Below are 8830 nucleotides of genomic sequence, written 5' to 3'. Positions count from 1 at the left end.
TGATTTTGGCTCTTTCTTCTTTTCGTAAGTGTGCATTTATCGATATAAATTGGCCTCTGAGCACTGCTTTTGCTGTGTCCCAGAGGTTTTGATAGGAAGTATTTTCATTCTCATTGCATTCTATGAATTTCTGATTCCCTTCTTAATGTCTTCTATAATCCAGTCTTTTTTCAGCAGGGTATTGTTCAGTTTCCAAGTATTTGATTTCTTTTCCCTAATTTTTCTGTTATTGATTTCCACTTTTATGGCCTTGTGGTCTGAGAAGATGCTTTGAAATATTTCGATGTTTTGGATTCTGCAAATGTTTATTTTATGACCTAGTATATGGTCTATTCTAGAGAATGTTCCATGTGCGCTAGAAAAAAAACTATACTTTGCAGCTGTTGGGTGGAGTGTTTTGTATAAGTCTATAAGGTAAAGTTGGTTGATTGTAGCACTTAGGTCTTCCGTGTCTCTATCGAGCTTCTTACTGGAAATCCTGTCCTTCTCTGAAAGTGGTGTGTTGAACTCTCCTGCTATAATTGTGGAGGTGTCTATCTCACTTTTCAGTTCTGTTAAAGTTTGTTTTATGTATCTTGCAGCCCTCTCATTGGGTGCATAAATATTTAATATGGTTATATCTTCCTGGTCAATTGTCCCTTTAATCGTTATATAGTGTCCTTCTTTATCCTTCGTGGTGAATTTAACTTTAAAGTCTATTTTGTCAGAAATTAATATTGCTACTCCTTTTCTTTTTTGCTTGTTGTTTGCTTGATATATTTTTTTCCTTCCTTAGAGTTTTAGTTTGTTTATGTCTCTAAGTCTAAGGTATCTCTTGTAGGCAGCATATAGACGGATCGTGTTTCTTTATCCAGTCTGAGACTCTCCATCTCTTTATTGGTGCTTTTAGTCCATTTATGTTCAGCATAATTATAGATAAGTATGTGTTTAGTGCTGTCATTTTGATGCCTTTTTATGTGTGTTGTTGACAATTTCATTTTCCCACTTACTCTTTTGTGCTGAGACATTTTTCTTTGTAAATTGTGTGTTCCTCATTTTCATAGTATTTGACTTTATGTTTGCTGAGCCGATACGTTTTACTTGGTTTTTATTTTGAGTTATGGAGTTGTTATACCCCTTTGTGGTTACCTTAATATTTACCCCTATTTTTCTAAGTAAAAACCTAACTTGTATTGTCCTATATCGCCTTGTTTCCCTCTCCATATGGCAGTTCTATGATACCTGTATTTAGTCCCTCTTTTTGATTATTGTGATCTTTTACATATTGACTTCAATGATTCCCTGTTTTGAGCATTTTTTTCTTTTTAAAATTAATCTTAATTTGTTTTTGTGATTTCCCTATTTGAGTTGATATCAAGATGTCCTGTTTTGTGACCTGGTGTTGTGCTGGTATCTGATATTATTGGTTTTCTGACCAATTTCCTTTAGTATTTCTTGTAGCTTTGGTTTGTTTTTTGCAAATTCTCTAAGCTTGTGTTTATCTCTAAATATTTTAATTTCACCTTCATATTTCAGAGAGAGTTTTTCTGGATATATGATCCTTCGCTGGCAGTTTTTCTCCTTCAGTGCTCTATATATGTCATGCCATTGCCTTCTTGCCTGCATGGTTTCTGCTGAGTAGTCTGAACTTATTCTTATTGATTCCCCCTTGTAGGAGACCTTTCTTTTCTCCCTGGCTGCTTTTAAAATTTTCTCTTTATCTTTGGTTTTGGCAAGTTTGATGATAATATGTCTTGGTGATTTTCTTTTTGGATCAATCTTATATGGGGTTCGATGAGCATCTTGGATAGATATCCTTTCGTCTTTCATGATGTCAGGGAAGTTTTCTGCCAACAGATCTTCAACTATTCTCTCTGTATTTTCTGTTATCCCTCCCTGTTCTGGGACTCCAATCACAGGCAAGTTATTCTTCTTGATAGAGTCCCACATGATTCTTAGGGTTTCTTCATTTTTTTAATTCTTTTATCTGATTTTTTTTCATCTATATTGGTGTCAATTCCCTGGTCCTCCAGATCCCCCACCCTGCATTCCAATTGCTCGAGTCTGCTTCTCTGACTTCTTATTGAGTTGTCTAATTCTGTAATTTTACTGTTAATCTTTTGGATTTCTGAATGCTGTCTCTCTATGGATTCTTGCAACTTATTAATTTTTCCACTATGTTCTTGAATAATCTTTTTGAGTTCTTCAACTGCTTTATCAGTGTGTTCCTTGGCTTTTTCTGCAGATTGCCTTATTTCATTTCTGAGGTCATCCCTGATGTCTTGAAGCATTCTATAAATTAGTTTTTTATCTTCTGCATCTGACAATTCCGGGATTGTAACTTCATTTGGAAAGATTTTGATTCTTTAGTTTGGGGAGTTGTAGAAGCAATCATGGTCTGCTTCTTTATGTGGTTTGATATCGACTGCTGTCTCCAAACCATCTCTAAGATATGGTAGTGATTTATTCTATATTTGCTCACTGAGTCTTATCTTGTTTTGTTTTCTTTCAATATACGTAGATGGGCTACTAGATTTCGCTGTCTTGATTGTTGTAGCCCTTGAATCACTTATGTCCTATTACCAGTTGGTTTTGGCTGTTACCAGATATATAAGCCTAAGAATCCATTCACTATTCTTGAGTAGAATCTGATTTTGGGTCATCAACTGTATGGTGCAGACTGTCACCTATCCACCTAGAGATGTAGTGGTGATAGTTGTGTGCACCAGATTCTAGTAGCAGCTGGGGTTCACACTCTGGGGGAGGGGAGGTGGCAGGATGCTGACAGGCTTCCCCCAAGTGCCAGTGAGGTAGGTGTGTCTCTATTCCTAAAGCACTTTTGTGAGTGGGCTCTGCAGCTGTACCTTAGGCCCCCAATGCAAGTACCTCTACAGACTGGTAGATGTCACCCTCCTTAGACCCCTAAGGCAGGAGGCTTGGTGGTCTGGGGGAGCTTCAGCCCTCAGTTCCCCATTGTGGGTCAGTGAGGGCTCTGTTGAATAGGCAGAGATATCAGACCTGGGAAACTTGTCTTTCCAGTAATCAGCTAAAACAATTACACTCAGATCCCTATCAGAATTGCCTTTGCCACCTTGTTCCCTGTAGGGATGAAAGCCCAAGACTGTGGATCACATATGTTTGGCTAGAGCTGGTTCTGTGTTTTTAGTCCAATTAGGGAAGGATTTTTGTTCCCTGGGTTTTTTGTAGCTGCTTCTCTCAGGCAAGGAGAATGGGTTAGGAAAAGACCAAAAAAAAAAAAAAAAAAAAGAAAAAGAAAAGAAAAACCACAGCGCACTTCACTCTCTGGCTCAGGAAATTCCAATGTTAATGAAGCCACCTGGGAAGGGGAGGGGAGGGTTCAGATGAATACGAGAAAGTAGCACCCCGGAATATAGTCAGAGTTACTTGTCTTGCTTGGGATGACTGTTTTATCTGAGATTCCCGAGGGACAGGTTGACTGTGTGCACTGGCTGGGTAGAGATTGCCCCCGAGGGTCAGGTCTGCATCCCATGCTTGCACTGTCTCAGAAGCTGTGGTCAGTTCCTCAGCTCCCAGTCCAAAGCCCAGTGCCAAGGTTCCCCGGCTGGGACACCACACTCCAGGCTCCAAAACCAGTCGCTGCCTCCCGGTGATTCTCCTCCTGTCAGCCGCGTCACTGTGCTGCCTGTGTGCACTGGCTGGGCTTCCCTCGAGGTCACTTCTGGGGGCTAGGGCTGCGTCCCATGTTTGCGCCATCTCAGGATGCCGTGCTCAGCTCCCCTGCACCCAATCCAAAGCCCGGCACCAAGGTTTCCTGACTGGGACACTGGCTCCAGGCTCCGAAAACAGTCGCTGCTTCCCCGTGATTGTTCGTTCTCTGTCTCTGTCACTCAGGTCAACTCTTTAGATCTGTGTTTGATGGTCAGGGTTCATAGATTGCCATGTATGTGATCGATTCACTTGTTTTTCCAAGTCTTTTTTGTAAGAGGGATCCAAGGTAGCTTCTACCTAGTCAGCCATCTTGGTTCCCTAGACATTTTAAAAAACACAAAAAAATTCAATCGGTAATCACGTAAGGAAAAGAAGCATATAAAATACACGGAAGAGAATGCACTCTCACATTGGGATGTGGTTCAAACAGTTCAATGCCACTATAAGAAACACAAATTTAGAAAGTTAGTCTAAATGACAAACTTTTTTATGAGCCTTTGAGGTATATAGGAAGATATGGAGGAGATAATGGGAGGAGACAACATGAAGAAAATAAACCATGTTACAACATATGAATTTAAGAACCCTATTTATAATGGTCAGTGGAAGGTTTGCCAAGACATGAGTTTTAGCAACTTTAGTGTGCTTGTTATGCTCTACCACCTGTTACCACTTAGGAAAGAAAAGGAAACTCCAACCAAACGCCTACCACAGATTCAAGGCAGAGTTTGGATTCCATAGCAGGGTGGGGAAGGGCAAAGATGCTGAGAAAACCTTACTCCCAAGGCCCAGGCACAGAGGGTTGCCTAAGATTAAACCTGGACAAGGGCCTTAGAGACACTCCCTGTGCCCACCACAAGCTAAGCGTGATGAACAATAAACAGCAGTCTATTGCTGGAGGAGTGTGCAAGACCTTTAGAGCGAGAACTTCTCTGTGACCCAGGTATGAAAGGAAAGCTGAAAACTGAGCAAACATCGTGCTGTTGTTGTTGTTAGGTGTCTTTGAGTCGGTCTGACTCAGAGCGACCCTACGTGCAACAGAACGAAACACTGCCCAATCTTGCACCGCCCTTACAATTGTTGTTGTGTTTGGGCCCATTGTTGTAGCCACAGTGTCAATCTATCTCATTGAGAGTCTTCCTCTTTTTCACTGACCCTCTATACTACCAAGCATGATGTCCTTCTCCAGGGACTGGTCCCTCCTGATAATGTCCAAAGTATGTGAAAAGAAGTCTTGCCATCCTCCCTTCTAATGAGCATTCTGGCTGTACTTCTTCCAAGACAAGAGAGCAGAGGTGCCATCCCGGTGGACCTGGAAGGAAGAACTGAAGCCCAGGGCTAAGGGACCTCCACCCAGAATCTACAGCGTGTGACCAGCACCCAGAATCTGGAGGGCAGGACCTTTGCTTAAATAGTCTTAGATAATAGAGGATACTTTTCAAGATTTGAGAGCTAACATACTGTGCTCTGCTGGCTTGCTTGGTGCCTGTTATACCTACTTTACTGTCAATTTCTTCCCTTTGTATTGGAGATGTCTACCTTGTGCCTGTTCCACTGTTGTAACTTGGAAGCAAATAACTTGTATTCCAGGTTACAGAGATGAAGAGGAATTTTCCTCCCATGACGGAATTTTCATTTAAGCCTTTTGGGATATATGATGGAGTGAATGTGTTTTACATGTGGGAAGGACATGAATTTGGGGGGATGTTAAAGATTGAAACTTGTCTCCCCAAAATATGTGTCGACTTGCCTAGGCCACGATTCCCAGTATTGAGTGGTTGTCATCCATTTTGTCATGATGTAATTATCCTATGTGTTCTAAATCCTAGCCTTTATGCCTAAGATTGTGTTAATTTTTGGGAAGTGAGCTGTCTGTTATGCTAATGGGGAAGGATTAGAGGCAATTATGTTAATGAGGCAGGACACAATCTACAGGATTATGTTGTAGTTTGAGTCAATCTCTTTTGAGATATAGAAGAGAAGAGGGGGACCTCATTAACACCAAGGAAGAAGAGCCAGGAGCAGAGTACATTCCTTGGACCCAGGGTTTCTGCTCTGAGAGGTCCTAGAACAGGGGAAGATTGATGACAAGGGGATTATCCCAGAGCGGACATACAGAGAAAGACTTCCCCTGGAGGTGGCATCCTGAATTCAGACTTTTAGCCTACATGGTGAGAGAATGAATTTCTGTTAAAGCCATCCACTTGTGGTATTTCTGTTATACCAGCACTAGATAACTAAGATGCTGTATTCATGATATAGTACATTTATGATCATGTGTTTTTTAACTGAATATGATATATATCAAGAAAAAATTTATTAAAACACAATAATACGGCCTTCCTTCAAATGAAACACACAGAGAAGAGGGTTGTAACAATAGATTTTACCAAAAGATTAACGGTGGAAAAATATTAATCTTACATGGATTCTTCAAAATAATAAAAAAGTAAAATAATTTACACACTTCTCAGCTAATATTATAAAATTTGTTTCACCTTGATACCAAAAGCTATAGAGGACAATACAAAGAAGAAATAATTGAAGGCAATCTTGCACTTCACCATATATGAGCGGGAGAAAGGAGACTGTCCAGAAATGGCAGCATAGACAATAAAAACAAAATTTTATTCATGTTAACAGGGCAGTAATAAGCTTTATCAAAATGTCAAACATGTCCTGAAATCAGTTCTTGTGATCCAAAACTTTCCATTGATTCATATTTCCAAGAGTAGTTCATAGCATACCTGAAAAAAGATAACTGGAAAGGGAAAGGATGGAAACACAGACCAAGTCATTAGGAGAACATCAAGTCTAGAATTTAAATGCTGATAGTTCTCTTAAATATTGGGGAAAGGAACAAGTTTAGTGTGAGGGAAGAAGCAGGATTTTTGTATTCAAATAAATTTTTGTTCAAAACCTTCAACCCCACCATGTGACCTCTGACTGGCCAATTCTCTGCTTCCCACTTTCCTCCTCTGTAAAATTCAGATGATTATTTTTCACACTATATGAGATTTATGTCAAAGATAGATAAAATGTGTTAAGTTCCAAGCACTGCATCTAATTCTAGGGGAAATAGAAAGATTCAACAAAGAAGACAAAATGGAATTCACATGGCATCAGACCACCTGCAGTGTCTGTGAGGACACTGTTCCCACTGCCACCTATGCTGTTGCATTGTTGATTCCACTGTTGATTCATTAGTAACATTTTCAATTGGGTCACTAAGGACTATTTTGTTGTTCAACTCAGATGCTCCTTGTGAACTGGTAGCAAACTAAACATATAAATGTTGCTACTGTAGAATATACAGGTAAACCTGTCTCCCTGCCCCAGGAGATCAGATGTACCTCTCTGCCAAACCCAGGGAGAAAAGTTCCTTTTACTCTGCACCACTCTTTTGTTGCTTTTGAGCTAACAGACTACTGGGAAATCAGGAAATCAGGTGCCATTTGAGATTTGGCAAGGGAAGAGGAGGCTGAAACTGGTCACAATGTATTAGGAGCAATGAAATGTAGGTGAACACTGTCTGATGTAAGACTTACTTGAGAGAGAGAGAGTGTATGTGTGTGTGTGTGTACATGTGTGCACTTGTTTTGAAAGAGGTCAAGGCAGCACTGAAGAGAGGTGAAATGTGAGTTGGGGACTGAAGAAAAACAAAGCTCCTCGCCAGCATCATACTCTTCAAATTTTGGTTCCATCAAGGACCCCTGATGAAGCACTGTCAGAAAAGTAAGTATGCAATTGTTGTGACAGGCTTTTCCACAATCTTTAAACAGGGAGGGTAAGAAATGTGGAATTTAGTTAATTGTAATTGATACTGCAAAACAGGAGTCAACAGTTATTTTCAACGTCTTGTTTTTCTGAATAAACCTGATATCAGAATTTTCCTGCCATCATCACTTTATCCTTTGAAAGGGCCACCCATAAATATCAGTTGAGGAGACTTTTAATATTTAAGAGGCAAAATATGAAAGACAGAGGCAAAGACACTTCCTCCCAATAATATCCTCTGCTGTTGTTTTGGTTATGTGTCTGCGATCTGATTTTCAACTCATAGCAATACCATGTGATGGAACACAACTGCTTAATGAGGTTTCCTGGGCAGTAATCTTTATGGATGCCGATCACCAGGGTTTTTTCCATAATGCTGCTGGCTGGGTTCCAATCATCACCATTTCAGTTAACATCCAAGTTCTTAACCATTGCGTCACAAGGGCTGCATTAAAAATATCTTCTAGTGTCATAGAAATCAAAAAATACAAATTACCTTACAGAGAATCTGGCCTTATTATCGACCTGTTATTTTAACATCTTCTTCCACTTTGGGTAGCTAACCAATAGGTCAGCAGTTTGAATTCACCAGCCCCTCCTAGGAAACCCTATGGGGCAGCTCTACTCTGTCCTATAGAATTGCTATGAATTGCAACCGAGTCAATGCCAAGAGGTTTGTTTGGCCACTTTGGGAAGGGAGGGAGGTGGCATTCATTTCTTGAATTTCAAATGTTCTGGACCTTAAGACGCCTTCTTCCAATGAAGACTGAATGAGGTTTGTTCCAGACACACATAAGATCAAGGTGTCTGAAGTAAATAAAGGAACTCATTAAATAGGGAATCAATACAAGAGAAAAACTGAATCTCAATCACCCTCACAGCTCCCAAAGGGAAGGTGACAGGAGATAGCCTTACATAAGTTAAGCCTTCAGGGGCTACCTATCGATGTTAATGAAAAACACTACCTATGGGAAGGTGGTAAAATATATTGTTTATTTAATGAAATTGTTGTTTCAAATTTTGATGCAAATAATAAAAAAAAAAAAAAAATGTGACTTTCTACTCTCACAGCAACCTCTGCTAATTAAACCAAAGGAGACCATGATATGGATGTAGGTGGACAAACCAGCCTTAGAGCCAAATGCTCTGCCACTACAAGCTTAGCTTGTTTTTAAGAAGTAAAGTGGACTGAAAAACTTCAGGAATTAAAAAAAGATTATATTAGTTGTTTAACACATTAAATTAAAGGATATTCAAATGCTCATGTCATTTATTTCACAAGTCATTTCCCTCAAAATTAGAGAATAAAACCAAACGAAACGTATTGCCATTGAGTTGATTCCGACTTTTAGTGACCTTATAGGACAGAGTAGAACTGCCCCAT

The sequence above is a fragment of the Loxodonta africana genome, chromosome 4 (genome assembly GCF_030014295.1).
Source record: "Loxodonta africana isolate mLoxAfr1 chromosome 4, mLoxAfr1.hap2, whole genome shotgun sequence".
In the NCBI taxonomy this organism is placed as follows: domain Eukaryota; kingdom Metazoa; phylum Chordata; class Mammalia; order Proboscidea; family Elephantidae; genus Loxodonta; species Loxodonta africana.
This window is presented reverse-complemented; position numbering follows the sequence as displayed.